Raw genomic sequence first — 27,465 nt, 5'->3', positions numbered from 1 at the left:
AAGATGCACTGACACGCATTTTAAAATGTGCACTTGCTTGTATTTCAGAGTTCGATTTAGGTAGTATTTGAATTAAATCACGTTAGAACGATAAAACTTATTTATAATGTAATTTAGACTCTAGACTAAGGTCCGTGTTTACAAGGAGCTTGCGCCGTCGCTGCATTATTATTTTCGATGCAGCGACTGCGCATTCACTACGCCACATTTACAAAGTGATCCATTTGGTGAAATGTGTCACTTCTCTCTCCCATGCATCATTTATAACCTGCGCAGGAACCGTGCTGCATCAGGTTAAGTTAATTGCATGCAAGGTAGGCGTTCCCTCTTGAAATCCCACGAGTAACTGATGCATCCTTGTTTATATAGTTTTAAGAAAGTGATGAATCATTGGGAAATGCCCACAATGCATCAGTATCCCTATGCCTGCTTAACCCAGACGTAAAAATGATGCAGTGGCTTTTCAACAGTGATCTGACAAGCTGAAGTCACTTTACACACTGGAATATGATGGCTGTATTTCACTTCTTATCTAGTGGCAGTCGGTCCACACATCTGCCACTCATGGTGTAGGACACCTTGACCAAACTGGAACCATAGTACCTAAGATTCCATCATCCTCTGCAAGGCTATGTGATATTGTGTATTGTTTGCTAGGGACAGGCCAAGATTGTCACTTATCCATGAACAAAGGGGTTCCCAAGTCCAAGTCTACGTACTCCAAAAGGACAACAGGTAGGTATAAAGATAAGGTGGGTAATATATGCATTATCACATTACATAAAATCATATACTTGTATTCACTTACATTGCACTGTCACTCACTATGTCACACATACTCAGGTCTCTACATAGACATATAAACACTATTCCCACTATAATGTGACGAATAGACATACTGAATGGATACCCTCTTATATCCAGGACCAATGTAAAAGTGTGGATGGTGATATTCCACCATTTTACAGTCTTTTACATTGGTCCTAAAACATTAGGCTACTTGGCCCATTTCAAACTGACGCAGCACATTTAAATTTGATGCATCACTGAGGTTGTTTCAGGTCTGAGAACAACTTCAGTGATGCCCCACTTTTTGTGAGGAATCGTTATGTCAAAGTTCTTACAGATGCATCAGAAGTTCTGAAGCACCTTGGGTCCTTGCACCATGGCGTCGTAATGGATTCCTGCGCATCGCAACTGTTCCTGACACATCGCTGCTGCAATGCAGCAATGCGTCATCTCTTGTAAATATGGCCCTCACAGTGCATATAGAAACAATATTGAATTTTTAATGATGAATGCTTTGAAATATGTCTAAAGTGACGGAAATGCACTTCTCTGTTGTACCCAATATAATGCAGTGACAAAGCTTTTCCATCGGAAAATAAAATGTATTATTCGTATTAATTAAATATTATTAATGCTGAATTTATACATTTGCATAAAACATGTGTTTCACTAAAACATATTAATTAAATGCATTATTATAATTCTCTTGTGTTAGCATGAGTGAGGCCCGTTGAAGCTTTTAATTGGTGACCGTGCTAGTAATGCTGATTCATTTCCTAACGTCAACTTTCTTTTAGGTTATGTTCTCATGAGAAGCTTAGCTAGTTGGTAAATGGCTCTATTGTATAAGTATAGAGAGAATGTATTGTAGCGCCTTTGATGGAAGAACATTGTGAACATGGACTGGTATCGTATACAATTGTTTCAACATTGCATAGAGTCACACAGATGGAAGATGTTCCCATGACAGATCTGGGAAAGAATTGAACTGTTACAATTTGGAGTCTGGTGATCAACCAGTATTGGATGATGCCCATTAAACGTGACATGAACTAATATTCTTGACAAATTAGAATGCGTTGCGAATTCTAAAATATTGATGGACACTTGAACTTTGAGCAGTCCCAAGCAGACCCTTGCAGTCCCAAGAAGATGCCCTGATGCTTGCTGATCCTGATGCTTTGCTGATGAAAATTTCCTGAATGCTGTACCCTTGGAAAGGTATCTCCCTCTCTGGCATTATCATTGAAATGCTCTTTTTAGATTTAGAAATCCCTTTATTTTCCCTTCAGAAGACACCCGGCAGAGCATTTGAGATGCTGATGCTTTCCCTTTTTATTTACTTTAGCCTAACTTAGCTAGTGACCTGCAGCTTGACATTATATTTTCCAAATTATTTTTGCCCTTTTATGTTTTTGTATTTTGCTCACATGTTTCTCCCAACACGTATTTCCCTGATTTGGTGAGTTGTAGGGATGACCTGTGCTGAGCCAAAGATTATTGATTGTGCTAAATTTAATTTACTGATGATTGCTAAATCTGAGCAATGTATCATTTCTGTAACTCAGCTATTCTTATTGATGATATGAATTCTTCTTCTTGAATGCTTAGATTTTTTAATGTTAGTTTGTCTAAATCTATTTCAACGCCTTGGGCAACCCTCGGTGATTTTGTATCCTTTTAACTTGTTGTGCATATGTGACTTTGAGCTCGTCTTTGTAATAAAACTTTAAACTTTTTTCAGATTGGAGTGGGCACATTGGTTATGGTGTTTAAATTGTTTTGGATGTTGTTAAAATTCTGTAGATTGTTCCACCACACTACTTACTGGGTCCAAAGATTCATCCACTTCGAAGAGCACTGATTCCTGCGAAGGATGAAAATGCTACAACACTTATGGTAGCAGAGTTATGGTTTCGTCCCATAACGGTGGGGAGAACAATGTCGGTTTAGTGTTAGGGATATACGATTGCCCCCATGTGATTGCCTAGTCTAAAGTTTGGCCCATGGTTTGGTCTGAAGGTGGATGAAGGTCCAGTGTTATGTCTACAAGTGGAGGTTGTGCATGGATAAATAGGGATTCACACTTGCAATGCTATTTGCTCAAAGATTGCAGGGAAGTGTGATGCTGTGAAGTGTTTTGCAGAACTGTGGTACTCAAAGTGACTGTGGTGCTTTTTGAACAAAACATGTCTGCCTGTTGTTGTTGTTGACAGGTCCGTCTTGATCTAAGATCATGGGATAACGCACAAGTGTAGAAGACACTTTGTCCGTTTATTGTCTGCAGTGAGGTACTTGTCATGAGATTTTGAAGGTGCAATAGTTTTCCTTGAATGAGTGTGAGTTGTTGGTTGATATTTAGTGACTCCTGAGTGCACATGGAAGGTCTATATCAACCAGAGTGAGATTTGCTGGTCAAGTTTCACTTGTTGTGTGATTGTGAATGCTACTTCAGGGAAGTGTAAGCCCGTACAGTTTTGAGATGTTTGAATCCCTACCTGTAGTGCGCAGATGGGTTGTTGGTTTTTGCTCACAATATTTTGCATTAGTTGTGAGTGAGCGATTGTGTGAGAGACAATTGCAAAGCGATTGAAGCTGTTGAACGAAGTGAGTGTGACGTCATATTGTGCTGTGTTGGTATAGGTCGATTAGTGTGAAGACTCACTGGCACTGATTGACAGTACCACATCACTATTGGTTGAGAACTATGAAAGCAAAGGATTGTGGGATAGAAATTACTTCCTGATTCGATCACAAGTTGTGGAATTATTTGAATTTGACCAAAAATACATTTTTTCAAAGCATTAAAAAGTATGTTAAGAAGAGATGTGTTTATTCCAGTTAGATATGGTATTTAAATGCCAATAGAAAGAACTCCAGGTTATATTGTAAAGGTTTGCATGCATGTACTTTTCTTGAACAATGGTGTAAAATTACTGAGAAATAACATGCTTTAGCTTTTCTCCAGAAAGGAACATTTAATTTAAGAATTTAGGACAATTTGAGGCAAATAATGCATGAAATGAGACCGCCTCAAAGACCCACACAATTTGAAGCCTTTAGTATTTGGGAAATCATTGCCCATGAAAAAAGGTTAGCTAAATATGAAAATAGGATGCAGAAAGCAATTAAGGCACTTTCAGACGCTAGATGGGATGCAGAGAAGTAAGTGTGGAGAACAGATTTATTAGCTGGAGTCAGAATGTATCCAGCTATTACAGAGGAAGTTGATGGGAGTACAAAACATAAGAAGCAGGCAGAGAAAGCAGGACAGACAGCAGAATTCAAGAGTAAAAAGTCAGTAATGTATGACAGTGATTTAGATGATGATTTTATAAATCATTTATTAATTAATTGTCCACCTCCGTATCATTCAGTTGAGACAGGAACAAGAAGTGAAACAGTACAGAATGCAGTCCAAAATGTGCCAACTGCTCCAGTTGCACAGATCCCAAATCAGATTATTCCAGATACATCTGTAAAGTCAGAGACACAAGTGTTTGTGGACTATCCACCAGATACGACTATTAACGCAGTTCAGCCCATTCTATGTCCAGTTGTAAATCTAATTGTCCTAGATCCTAATGTGAATCTGACAGTGCTGACACCTAATATGACTATGCCTGTGCAGAATTCTAATAAGAATAAGCCAGTGACTATGTTTACGCCAGTGTTGACAATGTCGAATGTTACTCCGCGTCAAAGAGGACAGACTTACAGCACTACCTTAACAGGACAGGGTACAGGAGTGCAAATTCCTGAGAATCAGACAGATCTTAGGGGTCCCGATGCACTAACAGTTTCTGTGACTATAGGTCCAGTTGTTTCCTTGTATGCTTCAGATAGTACTGGAGGTAATGCCCATTCAATAAATGTCCCAATTGTTCCTGAAACACCAGTTACATCTGCTGGGATATCACCAATTGGTATACAGAGACTAGTATATTCAAACAATTCAGGAATGCAGAGGACGGCTTCTCTTGTTCCACCTTTGACCCCTACGTGAATTGCAGAACCTAACCAGATGTTAAATCAGGGTGGACCAGTTCTTGATGCAAGGTATCCTCAGGGTACCCCGCTGTGTCCCATGTTCAGACCAGATCAGATTCTGAATGTACATTGCAGTACCCCGCAAGCTGTACCTCAGAGAAATAATGTTAATTTACAAGGTTTCGCAGCAATTGACAGATTGGTTAAATAATTTAGGTTCACAAGGTGCAACAGGATTTATAAATGGGAATGCCAGAACAGAAAAGACACAAGAGAGAGGCAGATCAGTAAATGTGCCCAGATTAAAATTAGAATTGGATGAAATGATTCTGGGAACATTGGATGTAGCTCAATTGGAAAATTACACAAAAGACAAACTGCGGTTCATGTGTCAAGATGTAACTCAATGTGGAGGACAGGTTTATGAGAGATTAGTTGAAATAGCTGAGAAATATGGTGTAGATTTAGAAAAGTCTAAACCTTTGAAGAAAAGTTGCAGATTAGAGTTCAGTTCAAAAGACATAGTTAACATGAGATTGCACTGAATGAAATTGCACATTAAGGAATTGGTTACCTACATACAGACATGGGGAGAGTTAGATAAGTGGGAAGGGTGATGGGCAAAGAAAAGAGATGAGAAGAAAGCAAAGTCAAATGAACTTCCGGCAGGAGTAAATCAAGCCGAGGACAAGGTAAAAATGATGCCCATGAGAGAAATATCAGGTGGAGGTTATGTTCACGTACCTTGGGGTAGGAGTAATATGCTGTCATTCACCAATGATTACAAGAAATTGAGAGAAAAGCCTGTGGAATGGTACAAACAAACAGAGAGATTTGTGAAACGTTCAAAATGCCTGTGGGACGATTTGAATACTTTGCTAGATTGTGATTCCAACTGATTTGTGGACCATATGTAAAGTGCGTGTTGATTGGCCTGAATGTGAACCTCTGAGAGATCCGATAACAGGTGCACCATCTGAAAAGGTCATGAAAAAGTATTGCAAGGTGATTGCGTTCCTGAAAAATAAAGTGTTCATGAAAGATATTGATTGGCAGAAGATTGATAGAACATCCCAGGAAAGGAAAGAGTCAATACATGCTTATCATGAGAGATTTTTGCAGACTTTCAAGCATCACAGTGGTACTAAGACTATAGCAGCTAAATATATGGGTCATTTTTAGTTCAGATTTGTACAGGGATTGAGGCCGGACATAAGCTATATGATTAAGCAGGTCCTGATTTGTTAGCAGCATAAACCAATTGATGAAGTCCTGTGTTATGCAAAGTATTGTAGTGATGAGATAGAGTTGAAACATACAAATCTGAAAGAAAAAGTCATAGGTTTGCACATAAAAGGCACACAAAAAGCAAATCAGAATCAGAAGATGATGGCAAACACTAGGGCGACCCAAGGCGTACCGCTGGCGATAACGAACATTGTCCAGTCTAGAGGTACAGGGCGTGGTGTTCAGATAGATCAAAGTAGAAGTGTTCTGAAAGTCCAGTCTTTGAGGAAGACTAATCTGTGTCATGAGTGCAGAAATTTGGGTCATTGGCAACAGGAATGTCCATATAATTATGTGAATGTTCAAGTGCAGAATGCTGGGGTTGCTCAGACTCAAGGTAATGAACAGGTTCAAATTCAAAGAGTTTAAAGACTCCGAATCCAGAGTGTACATCCATCCCCAGGACAAAAGATGAAAGTACCTCAAGCTCCAATAACACAGCAGTACATGATTGTTCCTCTGCTAACCATGAATCAGATGGCGAATGCAAATATGAGCCAGATAGCATCACAACTTCCCTTATTGATTTGAGTGATGAGGAATTCATGGAAATGTTTCACAGTGATTGTTCAGATTATGAAAATTGCATGCCAGGTGCATCCTTAGAGGTAGATCAACATGGCCCTTATTTAAAAGCAAATGTTATGTGCCATTATGTGTCACTCTTAGTTGACATTGGAGCTACACGTTTCACTGTCAGAACTGCTGACATACCAAATTTGCCCCTTTTTAGGAAAGAGAGTCCAGGTGCTAGGAGTTGCCAATAAACACTTGACAAATCCTGTAACAGAGTATGTCCCTGTTCAAATAGGTTAATTTGAAGATAGCACCAATTTGTGGTCTGTTATTCAAGTCCGTTAAGTTTGTTGGGACGTGATCTGTGGTGTAAGCTGAATTGTGCCATCAGTGGCACATCTAAAGGAATAGGGATTCAGACAAGTAAGGAAGATGTGCCCTATAAAATTGTAAAGCAGCACCTGAGGGTCACATTGTACTCAATGATGATATGCAATAACTTACCCGAAGATTTGAAAGAAACTGTGACAACAGATGTTTGGGATTTTTCACAAAAGATGTAGGACTCATTAAAGGCGTTGAGCCCATTAAAATAACAGTGAATTCAATTGTAGTGTATCCAAAAACACCCTTGTAAAATATGTCCCAAGAGACAGTTGCTGAAATTACCCTATTGATTGTTTGATTTAGCAGGGTATTCCCTGTAACTCACCTATTTTAGGATTGCGGATGCCCAATGGAAAAAATTGTATGGTTCAAGATTTGAGAAATGTGAATGAGATTGTTGTTCCATGTTGTCCTGTGGTACCGAATCATGCAGTGATTTTATTTCAAGTTCCCTGTCAAGCAGAGTGGTTTACAATCACTGATCTTTGCAAAGCATTTTTTCTGTACCATTGTATGAGGAAAGTCAGTATTTATTTACATTCAAATTTGTCAGTCGTGTTTTGGCATGTTGGCGAACTCCTCAGGTGTATACAGAGTCACCATCCATTTCCAATCAGCTCCTGAAAAAGAATTTGGAGACCCTTAAATTTCCCTATCATTCAGTCTTAGTTCAATATACTGATGACCTGTTGGTTGCGTCAAACACCAGAGAAGCATGCATAAGAGATACCATTGCCCTTTTGAATCATTTAGGGGAAATGGCCTTAATGTTTCCCCTGCAAAATTACAGTATTGCAGGAAAGAAGTCCTATATTTAGGTCATCACATGTGAGGAAAGTGTCATAATAAAGAATCTCAGCTATCATGAAAATGAACTTTCCAGTAGCACAGAAAGAAGTTAAAATGTTTTTGGGAGTAGTTGGCTACAGTTATCAGTGGATTCTAAACTTTTCCCTTTTGTCCAGGCCTTTACAAAGGCTAACACATAAGGATAAGATGTGACTGATCCAGTACCATTGGATGAAAATTGCATACCTGCCTTCAGAGAGCTGAAAGCCTATGCTGGGTCCGAGCTCTGGGAATGCCTGATTGTAACACATGTTTTTCTTTGTTTTGTTGTGAAAGAGATGGATGTGCACTTTCAGTTTTGACACAGTTGCATGGAAATGCAAACAAGCCCACAGCTTATTTTCATGCCACACTTGACCCCGAAGCTGCAGCGTTGCCTGGTTGTTTAAAGGCTGTAGCAGCATTTATCATCAGCCTGGAGCAGTGCAAAAGCATTGTGATGGGACATCCACTCAATGTTTTTACCCCCCCACTCAGTGGAGATTCTGTTAACCAGAAAGAAGACCCAATATCTGACAAGTGCCTCTTTAACCCATTATGAGCAAGTGATCCTTGCCTCCTGAAACGTGAATATCAAGAGATGTACTGTTTTAAACCCCACAACTTTGATGCCTATTCCTGTTGAAAATGCATGTGACCTCGAAGATGAGGTTCAGCATGACAAACTCAATGTGATTGAATTGTGCACCAAACCACGACCTGATATCCAAGATGTTCTTTTGACGAAAACGATGATCTCATGTTTGTTGATGGCTCCTGTTTGAGAGATAAAGATGGCACCCTGAGCGCAGGTTATGCAGTTTGCACAGTCTCAAGTGTGATAGAAGCCTCCTGGTTTTGAGCAGTTTTTTCAGTCCAAGTAGCCTAACTGGTTGCCCTTACCTGAGCATGCTGTCTTTCTGAACAGCTTAAAGTGACAATTTTCACTGATAGCCAATATAGGTTTGGTGTTGTTTACGATTTCAGACAGTTATGGTCCCAGAGAGGCTTTATGGCCTCTTCTGGTTCCCCAATCCTAAATGGTGACAAACTTTACCATTTGTTGAATGAAAGACAGCTACCAGCAAAAATGCCATTGTGAAATGACTAGCCCATAGGAAATCAACTGATTGTTCCCCTGGGTAATACCTATGCAGATGAAGTTGCCAGATACGTGGTCTTAATTGAACCTCCTTTAATGGCGAATGGAATAGTGAGATATCAGATGAAACTAGCCAAACTTTCTTGGTGACCGCAGTGGACACACTGGAGGACGGGAAAAGATTGCAGGAAGAAGTGACAGAGGAAGAACAGCAAAGTTGGATTTGAGCAGGCTGTATCAAAAGGAATGAAGATGATGAGAGAATAGTATTGCCAAATAGCTTACTGTCCATGGACAGGTGCATATAGATAGAGAGGCCATGGTCTGAGCATTCAGAAAACAAGATTTAATTGTAGGTTTAGAGTGATTGCTGAAGCCACGTCATTGATGTGTCACCTGTCAACAAATCAATATAGGGAAATGTACAGTTGTTCCGCTGAGTCACCTAGGTAGGTCAAGAGACCCGTCTAACAGAAATGTAGTTAGTTTTTATTGAGCTGCCATTTTTTTGCACTGGGTTGGAGCTTATCCCACAACAAGAAATTATAGTCCCACAGTGGTGCAGCTGTTACTTAGAGAGTTGACATCTAGCCTTCTTTAGAATCAGACAGAGGAACTCATTTCAACACTAAGGTTCTTAAAATGTTGTGTGCAGCATTATAATGTGAGCAAAGATTGCATTGCGCTTATCATCTAGAAGCTTCAGGTCTGGTACAACACATAATTTGAACGCTGAAGTCCATACTGGTGAAAGTATGTGCATCCACAACACTGAAAGGGCTGGATGCATTGCCTCTTGTTTTGGTGAGTATGTGCAGCACACCTGACAGGAAAACAGGATTGTCACCACATTAAATTGTCATGGGGTGCTATAAGATTACCCGCAGTGCCTGCAAATGTGCTTGTAAACATTACAGATGACGTAGTGCTCGATCATTACAAAGGACTAGCTGATGTGGTTTGTTCTTTGTCTCATCAGGTTGGAGAGGCTACTGTACACCCGAAGCAGGAACTGTGTCCTGACCTATGTCCAACATGTAAGAAAGACATGTTTGGAGCTGCGTTGGAAAGGTTCTCACCAAGTGGTTCTTGTGATGACAACAGTTATGAAGTGCGCTGGTCTCCCTAATTGGGTACATGCTAGGCACACTCTCAAAGTTCCAGGTCCCCTTAATGAAACAGCACCTGTTCCCAAAGGGTCGGATACAGTAAGTGTGAGGGATCAGGTTAGCCAAGCTGTTTGGGCTGGACAAGTGGCTACAGCACAGACTGCTTCTGATGGGGTTCTGAGCGAGTCAACAACAGTGACAACAGGGGATGCTACAGAGGGTCGAGGCAAAATCAGTTGACTCATGTAAGTTTGGATGCTGAAGATGGATCAGTTGTGTTAGATAAGAGTTGTACCAGGAGACAATTGGCCTAAAGAAAAAACGGTGCCTGCTGTACAAGTGCCATCAACTGTTGCTGAAGAAACTGAAGAGTTGAGCCAAAGTGAAGGTGATGTTGAGAAGAGTTTCTGCCCTTTAGTGCTAACAATTCAAATACAGCTCAGTATTCTTGAGATTGACATTGCGTTGGAACTGAACTTTGAGATCTCATTGCCAGTCGATGAAGAGAGACATTACATTTTGGAAGAGTTTATCAGTGATTGTGAACTGTTCCTTTATTAGAGACATTTGAATCTTTAATCAAAGCTTTTGAACATTTGCAATTAGAAAACCTGTTGATGAACTTTCTAGAAGATCAAGAAATGTTGTGAATAATTGAATTTTTGAAGGAGACTGTTTTTAATTACTTTGCTTACAAATAAAGAGGACAGAAAAAAGACAATGATAAACATAAGCCTCTTCGATTTTTGATTTTGAATTCACCCTTTTTCGGTCTTGATTTAGAGAATTCATTGAGTCAAACCTCAATAGAAGTAGTAAGTGTAAATACATAATATACGTTTAGCAGTAGTGACAGTTCTCATGATTATGTTATTGCTTATAGGTTTGAGTTTGCCCACAGCAAAGGATTCAGATCAGAATACACCCACTCTTGTCCCGAAATTAGTAAATCCCTTCGTAGATCGAAATTCATTTCACGCAGATGAGAAGTATTTACACACTGATAGTTCTAAAGATGATTTATCAGAAAATGTGTATTATAAGTTGTTGTATGAGTATGTTGAGACAATGGAAGTTAGCGAATGCTACATGTGTACACAGCAGCTTTCAACAGTTAGTGTAGAAATTACCTATCGCAGTTTACCCCTAACCTATGGAATTTCTTGTGGCCTGTTGCTAACATGGTTTTATCAGCAAGAGTATTACCAATACTTCTATTCAAATTATGATCTAGGGACAAATTTAAGAGCCCCTCAGACCTTCTTGCGCCACATTATCGTCTTTTTTTTTAATGCTATTGTGGCCCAACGAGGCCATAATCCACTTTGTAACCCCTTGCGCCACATCATGCCTGCGCCAGGCAGAACGTATGAAAGGGAGGGTGTTCTGCTGTTAGGTGGCCAATAATTGGCACAAAGAAATCTAAGAGATTTCTTTGTGTCATTTGTTTGGGCACTTTTAACGCTTGCTCAGAGCAAGCATTAAAAGGAGGCACGCCAATTGTTACAATGGGCCTCAATGGGCTTTGCAGGATTAGCGGCAACATTTTTTACTCTAATCCTACAAAGCTCCGAACTAGCATAAAAAATGTTGACGCGAGTTCCCTAACTACCACCATGGTGCACCGTATCTTGGATACGACGGACAAATGGAGGTGTTGGAGGGGCACAAAGGGGTGCAAAAAAAGTGGCGCTGCACTGGGTGCAGCACCACTTTTCTTAAATATGACCCTTAGGGCCAGATGTAGCAAAGGTTTTTACCCATTCTGTGTCTATGGGAAAAAGTGTTCGTACATATGGCCCTTAGTGTTTTAAATTCTCCCTGTTCTGAGGCATTTGAGTAGCATTTTAAAGACGAAAAACATTGATTATGTGGGAGAGTTCTTTGAACCTACATTGACATTTGGAACGGTATATATACACAAGAATAATTTAACTTGCATTCTCAGTCCTGTAGAAAAGGAATTCATTGGACAAGTTGAGAAGAGAAGCAAAGCAATGAAAGCCAAAATAGAGAATGGAGTAGTTTTGTGGAATTGGGAGATAGATGTGACACATTCAGTAGCTGGAATTCAAGGATTCTTAGGTACTGATTGGCAGCATATCTAAAAGTTATGCATATATAGGCCGAAATCAAAGACTGACACACACTTTGTAGGTACTAGTGATTGTAGACATGTATTTTTGTTTAGAAGAGTTTGGACTTTTATGTTGAATGGTCAAGACCCTACCATACCAGGTGTTTATTTTGTTAGTGGGAAAAATGCTTATTACAAGCTGCTGAAAGGCTGGTATGGTACATGTTAGCTGGGAGTAGTCTTTCCAAAGACTTGTAGGTGAAACATTTTAATAATCCAGTTTGGAGTGAGAAATCATACTCCAGGTTAAAAAGTGAGTAAGTGCTTCCGAAATTACAGGAGATATTTTTGTTGCCATAATTCCATCAGTAGGTGTGATTTTGAATGACATCAAGATAATAAAGTTGTCAACAATAGTAGATAAATTATCTATAGGCACCACAGGAGCCATATTGTTAATGGAAACAGAAATGGCAGCTATGAGATCAATGGTTTTGTAAAATCATCTTGTTTTTGACATATTACTCACAAAAGAAGGTGGAGTTTGCAAAATGCTAAATGTGCAACAATATTGCACATACATTCCTGGCAATAGTAAAGAGATAAGGAAGTATATTTCAAACATGAACGACTTGAAAGGAGGCCTGAAAGAGCAAGAGATGCACGGGAAGCTATAGGAAATTGTTTTACAACTATTGTTAGATAGTTTGGAAATCTGGAAATAGGTATTTTGGGAGCCATTCTGAGACCCCTATTGGTAGTGATCTTATCAGTCCTAGTTGCAGTTAGATTTTACAAGTTATATAAAATCCTGAAGGAGAAAAGATCTAAGAGTAGACAGAGACAGGAAGGAATAGAAATGGAGACCAGTAGAAGCCTATATTACATTAATGTCAAGCAGTTAGATGGTTTCAGAAGATCTTACCTCAAATGAGCCAGTGAAGTTTTGGGCTTTCTCATTGAAAATGAGAGTGGGGGCAATTTGTGATGGCATAGTTGCCAACAAAGGGGGGACTGATGTAGTTTAAACTTTAGTAGAGTCCCTCATGTCACAAAGGTCATCAGAATGTGACAGTTTATGTTTTATGTTAATTGTAGTTTCAATGGTTAAACGTGGAAAGCTGCACTGACAAGCATTTTAAAATGTTCACTTGCTTGTATTTCAGAGTTCGATTAGGAGGCATTTGAATTAAAACACATGTAATAATGTATTTTAGACTCTAGCCTAAAAGCGCATATAGAAACAATGTTGATTTTTTAATGATGAATGTTTTAAAATGTGTGCAAAGTGAGAGAAATGCACTTCTGTGTTGTACCTAATGAAATTCAGTAACAAAGCTTTTCTGGTTGAAAATTAAATGTATTATTCATATTAATTAAATATTAATAATGCTGAATATATAAATTTGCATATAACGTTTTTCACTAAAACATATTAAATAAATGCATTATTATAATTCTCTTGTGTCAGCACGAGCAAGGCCTGTTGAAGCTTGTAATTTGCGACAGTGCTAGAAATGCTGATTCATTTCCTAGTATGAGCGATATTTTAGGTTACGTTATCATGAGAAGCTTAGCTAGTTGGTAATATAGTATACAGAGAATGTAGCATCCTTGATGGAAGAACATTGACTGGTATTTTATAAAATTGTTTCAAACTTGCGTGGAGTCACCTAGATGGAAGGTGTTCCCATGACAGACCTTGGAAAGAAGTGGACTGTTACAACTCGCAGTGTGGTGATAGACCACTATTGGATGATGACCATTTAGCGTGACATGAACTGATATCCTTTATGAGTCAGAATGCTTTGTGAATTCTAAAATATCGATGGACATTTGTACTTTGAGCAGTCCCGGGCAGACCCTTGCAATCCTCAGATGCTGACCTGATGCTTTGCTGATGAAGATTCCCTGAATGCTGTACCTTCAAAGAGGTATCTCCTTCTCTGCCATTACCATTGAAATGCCCTTTTTAGATTTAGAAATCCTTTTATTTTCCCCTTTAGAAGACTCTTGGCCGAGCTTCTGAGATGCTGACGTTTTTCGTTTTTATTTTGCCTAACTTAGCTAGTGACCTGCAGTCCGAAATTATCTTTTTCCAAATTATTTTTGGCCTTTTATGTTTTTTGTATTTTACCCGCATGTTTCTCCCATCATATGTTTTTCTCTTATTCGGTTAGTTGGAGGGTTGACCTGTGCTGAGCCAAATATTATTGACTCTGCTAATTTAAATTTACTGATGTTTGCTAACTCTGAACAACGTATCATTTCTGTAACTCAGATATTCTTATTGGAGATATTCTTTATTCTTCTTGAATGCTTAGTTGTATTAATGTTAGTTCACCTAAATCTATTTTGATAACTTGGGCAACCCTTGGTGATTATGTATCTTTATAACTTAGTTTTGCACTTTGTCTACATGGCTTGGAGCTTGTGTTTGTAATAAATCTTTTAACTTTATTCTGATTGGAGTTTTAACTTCCATGGCCACATTGGTCATGATGTTTAAATTGTTTGGGGTGTTGTTGAGCTTCTGTTCATGGTTCTACCACACTTCGTGATAGATCCAAAGATTCATTCACCTCGAAGAGCATTGACTCCAGTGAAGGATGAAAATGCTACAACAAGACCAATCTGACAAAGCACCAAAACTCAAAGAAAGAATGTAAAAGCAGTGAATGATTGCAATCAGAATTCATACAAGGAATGTGTTTGAGATTCAAAACATAAATAGGACAGAAGGCAATGATATGAGCAAAACACCCAGAGATTGAAAAAATGTATAAGAGGTACATCAGGGGAACAGAGCCACTAGATCTAGAGGTACAAAAGGAGCTGAGTGAAACAGCTCTAATCCTGCCTTAGCTGCCGGTTGGGAAAGTTTCAGCTTTCTTCTTGAGTCTGTCTATCACTGACGGTACCATAGCTGTGATGTAGTTCAAGATGACGTTAGTTTTACTCATTTGCAGTGTGTTGGTGGTATGGTGAATTATAGATGTCACTCCCATTTGCACCTTTTATTGGAAGTCATAGCTAATTTGAAGTGAGATCCACGGGGATAGTATTTGAAAGACAACTTTTGTTGGAAGGGTGATTCATGGGAATGATGTCAAGCCATGTACTGTTGGAAATAATTGAAAGCCAAGTTTAGTAGAGGTGAGGTACATGGGACTGGTATTTGGAAACCACGTCTTAGTAGATATGGTATTAACGGTAATGATATGTAGAAGTCAACTATGAACGTATGCAGTATCTTTGTAGTGCAAATCTATCCAAACAGCAGCAAAATACTGTTCAGGGTCAAAAGCAAGAAACAGCCAATAAGTGATTTGGGGGTAAAGCTGTGTTCTGAGAGTGGATGGGGGCTGTTTATGTGTTATGATGTAGTGTTATTTAAAGAGAATTGGATAAGAGATGTGATGGTCCATGTAGCTAGGTATGGTCCCAGATCCTGGGTGTATAAATTAAGAAGATCAGTTGCTGTGTTTCCTTGGTGAGCTTTCAGCCCGATAGCTGGGATATCTTATATTTGTGGATTTTGCAGCTAGTGTTGAAGATAGTGTAGGATAGCAAGGGTGGGGGGAATAGAGCTTCATCAAAGGGGGGGGTTGATTTCATGTCATGACGCCTTGAATGAGGCATGCTGTAGCTTGGAAGATTCCCGTAAAGAAAGGCCAATGTGGAGTATGGGACACTATGGGTAAACATTTTGCCACCATGCAGATGCATGAGTACAAGGACTCAAACCAGAGTTCTGAAGTGACTTTCTGGGAGTAATGGCTTCACTTTGTTCAGTAGCATAGCTGTTATAAGGTAATCTTATTTTTTTATACTATATGTGAGGATCAGGTTGGTAACCAGGGTGAATCTTACTGACATTGCATTGGGTGAAAATTGGCATCCAAATCCGTCCATGTTCATGTAATTGAACCAAGTTTCGAATAACTGTTGCTTTTTGTTTTTCGCAAATAGGAGAAATTCTGTCACGTGTGCAGGACATCTAGTTCTGGCTGATGTGCACAAAGTGTTTGAGGCATTGGATGTCTTAAGTAGAGGAAATTGTTAAATAAAGATGTGGGTTATCAGCATATTGGTGACATTTGGTATTATTATGCTTCAGTAGTGTCCAAAAGGGCTTCATGTGGTTTGAAGGTGAAAGGAGATAAGATGAAATCTTGAGGGACTCTACAGGTGACAGGAATCCTCTGAAACATGGAAGAGTCCATGTGAGTGCACTATTGTTGGTTGGGTAGATTAGAGGAGAACCAGTACAGGCCGTTAACCTTGAACCTTATTCAAGACCAACAGGTGTTTTAGTGCACAATGAAAGAGGATGAAGAAGTAAGGTGCTACCACTGGTAAACATGAAACTTGTTCAGAGATTGTCATTATTTTATTATTGCCATTTTAAATTTTCTTCTTCATTCTTCCTGCTCTCCTTAAAATCAGGAACAGATAATACTAGAAGGGTGAAATACAGTCCCGTATGATCAACATCCTGAGAGTAACGTGGAATTGAAACCTGACAAATCTAGTAGAATATCTGACACCCATAATGTGTCCTGCACTGGTCCTTCAAACTGCCATAAATATTCTCTGGCCATAATACAATACTATATCACTTACTATTTGTTTGTACCATGATCAATATTTACTTTCCGGTGTAATGCATGCATGAAGGTATCCAGAGCAGTCTGTATCCTCGCACAACACATATAGGAGCAGATGTAAGAAAAGTGGCGCTGTAATCAGTGCAGCCCCACTTTGCTTGCTACCCTTAATACCCCCTATTGCCACCATGTGTTCGCCATTTTTAGAATACAGCGCACCATGACACAGGGTAGGGGGCATTGCACCCAGTTTTTGGTGCTACCTGACCAGTACATAGGGGCCCTTTATAAATAATGGTGTGTGCCCTTTTAATACCTGCACTGAGCAGGCCTTAAAAATGTTTTAAAAAATGGCTCATAGAAATATTTTGGATTTCTTAATGCCATTTTTGTGCCCCCTTCCCCCCCCAATGGGGGTGCAGCCCCCCCTTGCATACATTATGTCTGGCACGGGCATAATGTGGTGCAAAGGGCTACAAAGTGGAGCAAATGCATGCATTGCACCACTTTGTAAATCTGGCGCTGCAATTTTGGCCTCGTTGGGCCACATTAGCATAAAGAAAATGACTCTAATGTGGCGCAAGGAGGCGCTAGGCCCTCTTAAATGAGGGCCATAAACTTTCTATTTCAGTATGTTACCAAATAATGAACATGTGAGTAAAATGCAGATCATTGTTTTTGTAACCATTGGACTGCATTGCATTGTCAAGGGATGAGGTGAGGGAAACACAATCTTTGTTGTACACAATACTAGAGTAGGACGTTTAATTGTAGTATGATGGTTTGATAAGTGGCATCTGCCAAGAATATTGTAAGTGTTCAAATGCATTGAGACACCGAGTGGCATATTTAAGAAAAGTGGCACTGCCCTTTAGCATTCCCCTAACTCCACCATGTGTGCGCCGTATTTAAAATACGGCACACCAAGGCGGTAGTTAGGGGACTAGCGTCAGAATTTTTTATGGTAGTTCGGAGCTTGGTGGGATTAGCCTCAATAATTTTGACATTAATCCTGGAAAGCTCATTGAGGCCCATTGTAATCAATGGTATACCTCCTTTTAACGCCTGCTCTGAGCAGGCATTAAAAGTGGCTAAAGAAATTACGCGAAGAAATCTGTTTGATTTCTTTGCGCCATTGTTTCAGCCTCCCTAATGGTGGAACGCCCCCTTTGCATACATTATGCCTGGCGCATATTGTTATCTTGGACAGTGATGAGCAAAGAAAGAGGACGGACTTTGTCAAGGACTATATAGTACATGTGAGCTCTGATTGAGGGGGGGTCATATCGAGGCTGTTGGTTTTCTTGGGAAATGACCTAATGTTTTTTTATTGGCTGGTGTGTTAACAATAAACAAAGAGATAGCATAATCCTCGCCTCTGTGTCCTTAATATAATTGAAAATTCTTGTTGCAAATGCTAGAAATTTTTTGACTGAACATGGTCACGGTGTCCGAGAAGAGGCAGCCCTCCAGGGCAGATGGAAATGAAGGCATTGAATACTGAAACACCATGTCAGCGTGGCACACGTCATCAGTCAATAGGCGAGCTAGCGAAAAGCGTACTCTGGTACTGGAAGACGAGGGACACTTCCGAGAATTGCAGAGCATGTCTGAGGCCTAAAGCTAATTATGTTCTGCAATCCGTACGGAGATGTTAAGGGTGAGAAGTAAAATAACTCAAAGGTATTACAGTAGATTACAAGGCTGGCAGGGCTGCATATGTTTTCTACACAATGCAAGAGTTAGCCAATATTTTACTGAGCCTGGTGATTCAACTTAATATATATACACAGCACTCAGAGTTAAAATAAATATATTTAAAAATATATATATAACTGTTAAGAGCCGCGTATTGTTGTTCGAATGGAGATCTGTTGCAGGGGCCACCTTGTCTTAAGGGAAAGCCTCAGCAGCAGGATTATTTTACTGATGTTTTCTCGTATCTGTCCTGTTTCATTTGAATGAACAAACAGATGGTATATTCTAACAGACTGTAAATGAGATGAACTCGTCTTTGTGTATCTTGTTTGTTCTCCAAGAGAATCATGCAAAAGGAGATACCAATCGCGTCTTCAGCATACCATTTGGAACTCTGCTTTGTAAGTCGGTCCCACCTTGTCTTTTTATGTCTCACCTCCCAACAGCTTATGGTAGCTGTTGTCAAAGACTTAGGCCCACATTTATGGAAGGTTTGCGCCACCTTAGCGCCATATATTTTGACGCTAAAGGGGTGCTAACGTAACTCTGTATTTATATTTAGATGCTAGACCCATCTAGCTTCAAAATTTTGGAATTTGCTCAATTTTCAGGAAGCACCAACCCACCTTGCGTTAATGAGATGCAAAGTAGGTGTTCCCTACTTAAAAAGTACGCTAGCCCCCTTGTGCCATATTTAACACCCGATGCTGAAATGACGCGCAAGTGGGAGGTGGACCTAAACAATGGTGCCAGGCTTGCTTGGTTTGACCAGGCATTAATGTGAAAGTAGGCCCATTTCCATGGTGAAATACCATGGAATGGGCGCAAAAATGGCCACCCCAACCCCCACCATCACCACCACCTACACTACAAGGACACTACAGGAAAAGGGAGCCCATCCCAGGTAAGTTGCAGGTTAGTGTATGTGTATGTGTGTGGTGTGCCATTAGGTGCCCCTTACGTGGGGCCCCCTGATTAGCACTGGCTATGTAGGGCTTGCCAAGGGGACACTGGTCCTCTGTGGTGGGCATTAGGGGTAGTGGTAATGACTCTTGTCTATATATAGACAGGAGTCATTATTTGGCTGCATGTCCAAAAATGACGCTCGGCTGAATAGTAGCAGTTGTTTGCCACTAATCAGCCAATGTCATTTTTGACACACTAGTGCAATTTCCCCTAATGCCATCCCTCACCGTCTAGCTTATTTTTTTTGGAGACGCAAGGCATTCCTTAGTGCCACCCTGCGTCATTTTATATATATAGCACACGGATGGCGTTAGGGATTGGCGTTAGCTTGCGTTAAGAAAAATTATGCATAACTCCGTTATTGCAGTTGTGCGCCATTTTTCAGAAATAGTGGCCTTATTGTCTCTAATACATTATAATGTATACATATAATGGGCTTTGGGTCAGCCCCTTGCTGTGGATGGCATGGCTTTCTTGCCTATGCAATGATCCTGCTTCTTATTTCATAGCTTTCCTCCCTGTTTTGTTTATTTGTCCTGCCTCTCGAGCATTTCATCTTTACTATGTTCTGATTGGATGACTTGTATTCTTGTGCTACACGCATTCAGGGATTTACTTTTTCTTATAACACTCCATAGGAGTGTATGTGTTCTCTTCCAATCTCCCTCATGTGCTGCTTATGCTCTCAAACCTCCTCCCCTCTGTGTATTGCTCTTGCCTCCCTCAACAGCTTTCCCCAACCCTCCCTATCTGGGACTATTTTTTATTTTTAATCACCTGCCTCCCCACAAGCAGCTCCTGCACGGCAGCTTCAAAATTTTTACATTTTGTCTGCCATAGTTCTCTGATAATTGTGCCAGTTCCTCCATGAATTGGGATTCATAGGTATATTAATGTTGAGGTCTGCCAACCTAATGGATATTCGGTGTGTGATATACTTATGTAATACACGTTGGGGTTGGGGTGGAGCACATACTTATCCTTGTTTATTGGAGACCAGCTGCTATTTGGACCACTAATAAACAGTGTAGTATTGTCTGCATATAGTGAAATGAGGATGCATCGTGCCCTTAAGCATAAGCCTCTATGTGAGTGGTGTTGTCAGTGTGGGCATGCTAGTGGTTCTATCCCCATAGCAAACATACGGGGCTAGAGGACATCCCAGACTTGTCCATTGAGATGTATTTATTGGTAGAGATAGTGTATTAGTAATTCTAGTGTGTGCTGTAGATTGTGAGTATAGCAGTTGTATACATTTCAAGAATTCCATGCCTAATTCCAATCGCTGTAGCACATAACTCCATACAATAGAGTCAAAGGCCTTGGCTACACCTAAAAATGTAGCCATGGTCTCCATCTTTGGGTTTAGTTGGTGTAGCATTGCAAATATTGTGCACAGATTGCCTGCTGTCGAGCAACCTAGAATAAATCATATTTTCTCTGGAAAGATTATGCTAGGAATAAGTAGTGACATGCAATCTGATAAAGTTTTTGCCAATCTTTTATTGTCGATGTTCATCAATGACAATGGGTTGTACAATCTTCATTTTGAGGGATCTCTATTAAGCTTAAGTAGCCACTAAAAGTGGTTCGTGCATTGTTTTTGGCAATGCACACTTTTCCTTTGATTTTTCGTAAATCTGAAGAAAGTTAAGGGGGCTATAAGCCCAGCAAATTCTTTGTAGAATTCCATTGGAAGTCATAACTTCCCACAGTTTTGCCTCATTGTATTACTTGTATTGGCTCCTTAATTACTTCCAATGCGATTAGTCCAGCCAGAAATTCCCAGTGTGCAGCTGCAAGTCACAGCAGGGCGATCTCATTGAGCTATTTTATTTTATCTCATCTGTAGAAGTGTCTATATTTGTTGCATTTAGATCTGTATATTAGTTTGCAAATCCATAGCTGATTTCTACGTTGTCCTATATTTTATTCCCTGCTGTTGTGCATATTTCTGTCATTTTGAAGGATGTCTCAGGACAATGTATTATTCCTGCTAGTATTTCTCCCAGTCTGTCTCTCTCACGGTATTGTCCAGCAGTCAGGTATTGTCATAAAAAGCGTACTTCCTTATATGCTTCCTCTGCCTATTCTTTTAACCAGTCTAGGGTTTGTTTTGTGTGTTCCTTGTTTTTCCTTGCTTTGCTTTGAATTCTCTTAGGGTGTCTTCAAAGTTTGATCATCTGATTCTAATTCTAAATGCGTGTTTCGCAGTGCACAAACCTCTAATATGGGCTTTGAAGGCCTCCCATCCTACTCCTGGGGTTGGCTCTGATTTTGCGTTCAATAAGAAAGATTCTCTAATTGCTGTTCTTACTTCCTGATGGAATACCAAATTCAGTAGTGCTTTGCTGAAATCTGGGATGTGTGTCCAGGAAATTTGGAGCGAGCAGTGCATTTTCTAAGTGTACAATTGCTGAAACCCAACTCCTAATATCATTTGATACTATGGTAGTAGCATTTGAATTCCCTTATGTTATGGACTAAGGTCTCAGCGAATAGTTCATTATTTGTTGCAGAATGTTTACAGAAGCATGCGCACATAGGTGTAGATGTGTGCCTGTCTATATGTAGGCCCATTGTGAGATTGAAATCGCCCCTCACCTTCCATTTTATAGGACCAGGTGAAGCTAATGCTAGTTATATAGCAACGTTTTGGAAAAAGGTGGTGATATCTGTATTGTGGTCATATAGGTTTATTAAGGTGAGGTGTTTGTCCCCTGTGATAAGTTGTATTAACAATGAACAACCCTCTGGGTTTCTTTGACCATTGTCGGTTTGAAGGGTACTTCCTCTTTCACCAGGATAGCTATGCCCCTCACATATGTTGAGTACATGTCAAACAACTGATGGACACTCCATTTGCATGCAAACTTGTGTTCTGTATGTTTAGGAAGTTGAGATTCCTGTAACATCCCTATGTTTATATTATGTCTATCGAAGAAGACGATTGCCTGTCATGTTTTCCATAAAATGTTTAGATCCCTAGAATTCCATGTTTGCATCTTAAGTTGTAGCCTAATACTTTGGATGACTGTATTTATCTGTTACTGTACGTGGTTTTGGTTTGTGTGTTTTCCATTATAGGATGGTGTGTGACATCATGTCTAGTCCTACAAGATGTGCCAAGTTCAAACACAGACTGGTCATATTGTAGGCATTGCTTTGTGACCCTAGCAACCCCCACCAAAATAGACCTTCAATCAATTTGTGAGCATTGCCCTCTCTTAAGAAAAGCCCAACATTTCGAGTCCAGTTCCTTAGTAGATATTTCAGTGGCTGGGTGGGGGCAATAGAACGTGTTCTGTGTCACTGTTCCCTTGCAGCTAACATCAGCACTTAGGATACAATTTTTATGTTCCTAAGCAATAATGTTATATATATATGTTAATTGTACACAAAACTAATGTTTTCATTCTCAGTTGCATTATGTTCCCTTTATCTCTATAGTGTTTTAAGGATCAACATATCGCCCACCTGCTGTTGCTGACTTGTACATGCCTCTATTTCTCATTGAGTTTTATTAAAATGTCCCATGTATTTTACTTTGGCTGGGTTATTTTGTTATTGGGGTCTGGCATTGTACCTCGTTTCTGCTTGTTGAGAAATGTGTCAGGTCACTGTTGAGCAGTAAATATACATGTTTTATTCTTGCACTTGGATTTTAAGACATGCAGGGTACAGGGGCATGGGTTATGTGGCCATGTTGTAGGTTATTTTTGACTGAGAGCAAGGTGCACCTGCTTCTGTACTACCTGAGTAAGATGCAGCTATAGTGGGACATTCACTGCCTGTTATGTCAGTGCTGATGTTCTCCTGCCAGTTGAAGGGCGATGCAATATCTCTATAACGATTATTAAACAAGCACCCTAAATAGGTCATGCTGATGCCCTAGGTAATTTTTTTGAGTCAGAGTGAGGTAGACTCTTTCAACCATTACCATAGCCGAGAACTGACATCTCCCAAACATTTCAGATAGCAGAGGTTCTGCTAATGGTTCATGTGTCCTCAAGCTTTTGACTTAGAGCTGTTCACAGTTTTCAAGTTTCCCCTTCTTGATTGTGTCTCCATGTCTTCACTTTTGTTTTTTATGACTTCAATTTCTTTTTCCAGTCTCTGCAGTCTTCCAGTTTCTGCAGTGTTAGATACGACCTGATCCCTATTGTCTGAAATACAGCATTATGATGTCTTCATCCTTGTAGCTTGTTTTCTAGTCTGTCCTTGAGTTGGTCAATCATTATTTCTAGGGAGTTGATTTTTGCATCAATAGAATGTAGTCTCTTTTGCTTACTTATTAGTAGTGTTTTGACACTACTTTCACTGTCCTGGTACAATGAGTCTCAGTCTTCCTGCTAGGACATTGTTGGCTTGTTATCATATGCTTAAGATGATTTATTCTACCTAAGCACCAGCTTTGGTTGCTTATTATCTGTTTTACCCATAATGGAGTGATCCAGTGCACAGATGATGGTCTGTCTTTAGGATTATGTATGCTGTTAACAGTATGATCTTAGTGCCATGCAAATGTCTTTCCATGCAAGTGACTCCAATAACTTAGTTAGTGCAATGTGGAGACAGGGAGATGTAGGGTGACATTCCAGCTAAACACAGTTCGCTGTATGCCAAACTGGCAGTCTTTTTATTGTGATTGGTCAGCAATCAGCTCAGGCTGATGATTTTGAGTACAGTCTTGGACCTTTGCTTTGTGGGCTACGCTGCCTACTATTTTAGCCCCATATTGTAAATTTGTCCTCATTGTGACATGCCTTATGGCCTGCTGTCAGCCTCACACTCGCTTTTAAACTCCATTAAGTAATCAGTGACTCAGCCTCCTCATTCTCTGATATGTCAGTTTATATGGAGTCTAACACTGGGTGGTTCTGCTTATAGCCTCAGTCTCCAATTGACTCCTGTAGTTTCCAAATCAGTGTGAAGAGTCTCTCGGCCCATAACCTTGCCTTTCCATGTGCAGCTGGATATGGGAATGTAGAGTAGCAGTTACAACTGCGACAGGTGACCTGAACTACGTATTTCTCAGCACTGGGAACACCACTCACCTTCTTCTCTGCACTAGCGGCCTCTCTTGACACCCCGGTGACCTTCTTTTCCTCCAGCACTTGGCCCAATGAGCCCTCTGCTACTGTGCCCTTCCACACTCTTCTGCCTGTCCCGTGTCTCACCTCTCACTGGGTGTGTTAGATCCTGTTCTCCATCACCAACCTCCACAGTCCTCAATGTACAGTTTCTGCAGTCAGGGCAAACAATCCTTCCTGAAGATCCCAGGACTCAGCTTGCGGGCAGCTTGATCCCATCAGCCATTCTGCTTTAGTCATTAAGGGTATCTGGCGTCTTAAAACAGCCCCATCTTGGAGTGCTGCACTTCGTTTTTAGTATCTTCCTAAAGGTTAGCTAGATTTTGCCTATGGTGCAGTGTATTCAGCAGGTGTTGAGATGCTTTTTTCATCAGTCATATTGTGTGGCATGGCATAAAAAGGCATGATTATTGTGAAATGTAGCTTCAAGCGTAAGAGCATCACATTTTGAGTTGCAGCACGGTAGCACCTCCATCATTACAATTTGCTTTACAATGGTCTTGCAGCAAAATCTATCAGGGAAATCAGCTTATTCAAAACAGGGAGCCTAATTTCAACACCAGGTCAAGGATGCAGTACTGCATCATCTACTATGGCAACTCATTGCATGAATGATTAAGTTCAACATTAAATATAAAGGATACAGAACAATCCAGCCTTGTGGTACTAACTGAGCACTCAATAAATTGAGCTGCTTTTGTTTAACTCAATATCTTTGCTCTATGGATAGTTATTCCTTTTTCAATGCGGGATCTAAGAAGCAGAGGTTTGGTGGTCAACTTAATGAATGGAACATCAGTTTATACTTTGTATTTGGTAGTTATAAAGCACAAACCTAGCCAAAAAGTCAGTGGAGCACTGTACAAGGTCAAAGGCAATCACAGAGCAAACAAGTGAAAGGGAGAGGTAGCTGGTTATTGAACTGTTACTTCATCGTGATGTCATGTTCTTTGAAGCAATATATATTTAACTCTTATCTAATTTGGTTCTGTTTAGGATCAGTGTGAGGGCAGTCCTTATGGAGACAAGAATGTTGGTTCAGATCCTGAGTGCACAGATGAATAAGGCCAGCTGCCTTGCTTTTTTAACTTCTTAGTCTCCAGGCTGACGGTGGCCTTGCTGCAAGTGTGCAGAGTACCACCAGAGGTGGTGAGCGTGTCCACAATGTCTGATTGTCTTAATATCATCAAGCATGAGGGGTAGACACAAAATAGGTTCCTATAGTTTTGAATTAGAAAACTTCAAGTGTGGAATCAGAAAATATAGATCCAAAGATTCATGCGTTGTGAAGATACACACATAACAGAAGTTAATCTGGCACTTGTTTCTGTTCTAGATGGAACTTTTTCAAGGCTACAGTTTAATATCCTTAGCAGGAATGAATATTTGAACAAGACATCAGTGGATTGACCAACAAGTCAATTCTGTCCGTCTACTTTGGCTTTGACACTGGCTAAACCATTGTAGATTGCCAGCCAGTTTACTGAATGAATTAATGAATGAATAATCTTTATTCTGATTATAAATATAATCATAAAAGAAGAAAACAATATAAATAACACAATCAGAGAAAAAAGGATCACAGCATAAAAAGTTAACACATTCTATAAAGTTCATCTTAACAGGTATAGATAGATTTCATAACTTTACTCGATAAATGAGAAGCCTGATCTTCTTGATAAAAATCCCACAATTTACAATAAAATCCCATAACTCATCACTTTGATCCAGTAAAGGGCACTCTTCAAGAAAAACAAACTGCCACTTCCACCATATAATCATTTAACAATTGCAAATAGAGAAAGGCAGGCTGAAATTGATTTAAAAAACTTTCATTGAGAACTGGCAACAGATATATCTTTCTAGGGGGCCATAGTACCCAGAAAACAAAACCAAGTACTCTAGGGTTTGGGGTGAGCAATCATCACAGGGACAGATCTTAATAGAATACGGCTCATATTGTCTTGGGGGAAAGCAGAGATCAGATCTAATTGTACCCAGACCAAACCTAATAAGGAGCGATCTTTTCCACGGAATTCTAACAAAAGGAGATATGCTTCAGGGACAACATTGGTTTTCAGGAGTAGCAGAACTGTCATAAATGGATTTACCATGGCCAGATTCTCTCTGCACTATCTGGCCTGCTGTGAGAACTGCTCTTTGACAAGCTTTCTATCTCCTTTACTTATTAACTGGGGACTATGAAACATCTCCGGGAGCCTTAGGGATAAAGCAACCTTTCTGATGTAATCTAGCCACAGGATTTTATGTCCTTGCTCACAACCAAGACAGTCTTCGATAACATCCCTATTAAATGCAGTATGCTCACCACTCCAGACAGACATCCGCAGAAGGAGCGGAGCAATTTTGACAAGGACTTCGACATAATCAAGATGCTGCTCATCATGAATGATAAGGCTTGTGGGGCCCAAGCCCAACAACCTTTTACAAAATTGGTTCTCTTCATGTTGAATGGCCTGACTGTTGCAGTATCTCCAAATAGCAGCAGCATAAGATAAAACTGAAAGACCTTTAATTTTGTATATCTGAAGTAGTGGTTGGATAGGTTTACTGGCCATCATTAACGCAAACCTAAAAAGAGTCCTGCGTGCTTGGATGAAACATGAGCAGCAATTTGCGAGGCATGGGATTCAGTTGTTCTGCTGGTCAAAAGCGACCACCAAGCAAGGAAATATGGCCACCCTTAAAATAACCTGCCCCTTGATTGTAATTGGTCTGAGTTTAGGGGGCCGTCTCCCACAGACCATAAAATGTATCTTTGAGCTGTTAACATCCAACTCCAGCTCACCCATGAATTTAACAGACAGGTCCACTAAACCTTTGAGACAGTTAAGTGTACGAGATATTAACACAGCATCATCTACATACAATAGGGAGGACACAAGAGTGAATTTTAACAACAGAATCAAGTAGAGAGATTGGACAATAGCAGCCTGGGTCCTGCTTACAGCCCTTTTTAAAAACAGGAACAATAACAGCAGATTTCCATGAA

Source organism: Pleurodeles waltl, chromosome 3_1, assembly GCF_031143425.1.
Source record: "Pleurodeles waltl isolate 20211129_DDA chromosome 3_1, aPleWal1.hap1.20221129, whole genome shotgun sequence".
NCBI lineage: Eukaryota > Metazoa > Chordata > Amphibia > Caudata > Salamandridae > Pleurodeles > Pleurodeles waltl.
This window is presented reverse-complemented; position numbering follows the sequence as displayed.